This window comes from Abramis brama, assembly GCF_963993115.1.
Source record: "Abramis brama genome assembly, chromosome: 15".
NCBI classification, from domain to species: Eukaryota; Metazoa; Chordata; class Actinopteri; order Cypriniformes; family Leuciscidae; genus Abramis; species Abramis brama.
In genome coordinates this window covers 13,953,437-13,957,472 of record NC_139977.1, presented here as the reverse complement: position 1 = coordinate 13,957,472, position 4,036 = coordinate 13,953,437, and the positions used below count along the sequence as shown (strand labels likewise).

The 4,036-nt window shown below is 37.7% G+C and overlaps 1 long non-coding RNA gene across 1 annotated transcript; it reads right to left on the bottom strand.

Annotated features, from left to right (window-relative positions):
- Window positions 1-1,525: 1,525 nt before the first annotated feature.
- LOC311097253 lies at window positions 1,526-2,570 on the bottom strand. Its single transcript, XR_014609218.1, has 3 exons — window positions 2,506-2,570; window positions 1,942-2,016; window positions 1,526-1,664 (listed from the first exon to the last, which is right to left on the bottom strand). It is a non-coding gene; the product is annotated as an uncharacterized lncRNA (long non-coding RNA).
- Between the last annotated feature and the right edge of the window lie 1,466 nt (window positions 2,571-4,036).

Below are 4,036 nucleotides of genomic sequence, written 5' to 3'. Positions count from 1 at the left end.
TGTTTTACCCCATCTCAAATCAAGCCGTTCGATTTTGTGACGTCACAAAATCGACGCCCCTCCCACGATTGTTGATTGACAGCAGCGTTTCAACACAGACCCGCCCTCGCTCGTGAGCGAGCTGTCAATCATAGCCCGCGCGGTCATTGTTGATACGCTGGAGCACTGTCTATGATCAGAATGGCTTCTAAGCGATTGTGGTGTTCTGTTCTTGGATGTAATAAGGAACACAGCATCATTTTGATGTTCCTAAATCCGAACCGCTGAAGACACAGTGGCTGAGTTTTGTTTTCGAAGGGAATATTCCCCACGATCAACGTCAATGCTTTCATGTTTGCACGAATCATTTCACACACCAGACTTTCATATATCCTGAAAAAAGGATCGGTACCAACCATTATTCGTGTTCCTGCTGCACCTCCAGATGAACTGAAGTGTAACATTTATTAACCTTATTATTAATATTTATATGAATCTTTGCAAATCGCTAGCACGCTTCACGATGAATGCGGCTGTTTACACTCAGGGTGCATTACGGCATGTTTTCTATGTACGATGTTCTCAATATAATTAATAATCCCACGTTTATAATGAACAACGCGTTATGGTTATTGTGTTGTGTTACAAACGGTGTACGCACAGAACAGAGGGGTGGGGTAAGCAAAGCTCATTATCATTTAAAGACACGTGCACTTAAACGGCGTGCTGAAAACAGAGCTGTTTTTGACCAGGTAAAATGAGTGTTTTCTTACAATAATAATGAGAATTTTTAATTAAAGTATATTATAAACTTTTAATTTAGACCCTAAAGAATCATATTAGCTTGTACAAAAATGGCATTATATGACACCTTTAAAAAGCATTGGACTACCTGCAAAAAACAAAAACAAAAAATACTCAGAGTTTGAAATTCAGTTTATTCTGTGGAATCAAAACTGATATTGAGAATTGTGAAACCATGATACCGTTACTGTGAAGTAAAATTGAGATTTTGGTCATATCGCCCATCCATATTCTTTGTTAGATAGCAGAAAAGGTTCCCACAGTTTTACATACAGTATGAATTTTTTAATAGTGTTCACCACAAGTAATAGACTACATTGTAACCAGAAAGAAAGAAAGAAAGAAAGAAAGAAAGAAAGAAAGAAAGAAAGAAAGAAAGAAAGGGCAGAGATGAGGTTAGGAATGAAAAGTCAGTCGGCCTGTGTAATTTCTTCATTCACTGTGACCTATGCCTGCACTGGATGGCCAATTTCACATGTATTTTGTGTATTTTCAAAATACAAAATACTGTATTTGTATTTAAATACATTTTTTCACACAGTATTTTGTATTTGTATTTAAATACATTTTTTCACACAGTATTTTGTATTTGTATTTTAAATACATTTCCATGTATTTATGCCCATCTCTGCTTGTAAGGGCAGGTGGAGTGATGGAGGGACTCGTAAGGGCAGGTGGAGTGATGGAGGGTCTCGTAAGGGCAGGAGGAGTGATGGAGGGTCTCGTAAGGGCAGGTGTAGTCGTAAGGGCAGGTGGAGTGATGGAGGGACTCGTAAGGGCAGGTGGAGTGATGGAGGGTCTCATCCATGGCACCATCTCCAGGATTCAGCTCTGGGCTCCTCATCCTCAGTGCTCACACCAGCCTGCTGACATTTCAGATCCTACAAAAATGCACAAACATAACACAAAAGCAGTAATTTCAACCGCACAATGTCATTTGATTTCAGTATTATTTAGAAGAAAAAAACACTTTTTTTTCACAAATGCCGCCATCATCTTTCCTTGTAGGCCCTGCTCCACCTCAAAAAATCTGCAACAAATGCACAGAAATCAAGAATCAGAAAGGTGCTGTAATAGCTCTGTTTGAAATTACAATAATTAAAATAAACTACAACTTAATATTTAAATAGTTGTTATTCATTTCTGTAGTATACTCACTCAAAGCCTTTGATGGCAGCATTCAGCTTCATGAGCCACTCTCCACCGGATAAACACACATCTGTTCATCTGTCCCTGTAACATCCAGACAAGATTCACATTACCTCTGTGATGAGCTCAACACTACATTTACATGTTGAGGTTGTTTTAACTTTTTATCCAACATAAATGTTCCTCAATTTATCAACTACTAATGGACAAATAAAAAAGATACATTATGTTTAATTACTTTATAGATTTGTTCTACATAATAGCACACATTCATCACTCAGATGTCTATTTCATGTTGTGATATTTTAAGATTTTCCTGTCAGATGTAAATAGATATTTAAAATAAGCGTATTTAAGGTGTATGGTTTATGTAAATCCACTTTAGAGACCTAACTTACGTGTCCTTACTGGAGCTCCCCTGTTAGCTAACGTTATACATAATAAAACGTGTTTTTACATCAAAATCACAACTATACTTTACTGTGTAACGTCTTTACACCTTCAACAATTCAACAGTTTACTCTACAGTAGTTCAACACATGCGATTTTAACACAAGGAACCGTGTTACTCACATTTGAAAGCACCCGCGTCGCTGATCTCTACGATGTTTGATAATGACGTATCCTCTCACGTGGCCTCCTGGGATAGAAGAGTATCCATCGGTCGAGCACTCTAAAATCTGGCCGAAAGCAGTAAGCCATCCGGGAACTTCTCGCCTACTCTTTTATGAATACTGATGTTTCGAACGTACTGCTTCCTTCACGTAGCCTACTGTTTTCGCCTACTATATAGTAGGAAAGTAGGCATATTCGAACGCACTTAAGTCCGAATCTCGCGATAATTAGTACGTCACCCAGATAATTCTCGCCTACTCTTTTGGATTCGTACATACTTTTTCGCTTGCCTACTCTTTTTCCCATACTAAATAGTAGGGAAGTATGCAGTTTCGAACGCAGCACATGTCTAGTGTTGTCAGTCTAAAATAGTCTATCCTGTCTTGTTTTGCCCCCTCGTGGGTTTTGTTTTCTGTTTTTGTCATTAATAAACCTTGTGTGAAGTAACATCAACCTGTGTTCATCAATTCACTTAAAATTATTATTATAGATCTTTCCTTCAAAAGGATTTCCTTAAGACTTCAATCAAAGTTTTCAAAACGAAAACTTTGATATTGTCATTTTAACACTGATCTAATCCACATTAAATCCACTTTCAAATCCACATTAATACCAGAAATTTCTGTCACTTTCACACTTTTCTGAGTGGGCAATTAAAACTACGGCTACATGGCCCTGCTGACCACAACTCTGTCATCTGGTGGCTGTGTGTCAGCCTCATCTACAGCAGCAGACACCTTGCCTATAGTTTGATCACTGTTAGCTTACAAACGGCTCCAACTTACGGCATATCATTGAAGCAGTGTGTCCCAATCAGGAATGTAAACAGAGCCACTGATAAGCAGTTATCTGTATTCTTTTGACAGTCCACCACTGGCACAGTGGCAATATATATTTTCCCTTCAATGACTTAATGTCAACAAAATATCCAGAATCATTGGACCTAGCTGTCTTTTCATCTTACTAATTTGGTATTATCATCAACAACACTGATTATAAAACAAGTACATATTCAACATCTGGAAGCTGGGCTAAATAAGCAAGCACTGTTGCTGTACTCCCAGCATAGCTGGACCCTCAGTCACTCCTCAGATATTAAATACAGACATTGTCTACAATCATAAATACCACGATATATAGAATTGTTCCCCATTCTACTTAATGAATCATTCCTTATTTTTATATCACGTTAATCCCTGTTAATTATACTCAATGCCTTATTATTTTTTTATCTGAAACTCAATTTTCATACCATTTCCACTTAATTTGACTTAAACTTGACTTAATTTGGTATTCATAAATTGTTCCTACAGCATTCAAGCAAGCTCGGGTTACTCCACTGCTTAAAAAACCAACACTAAACACATCAACTGTAGAGAATTACAGACCCATCTCCCTCCTACCATTTATTGCAAAGACACTTGAAAGAGCTGTTTTCAACCAAGTAACATCCTTCTTGTCTCGAAACAACCAGCTGGATGTCAACCAA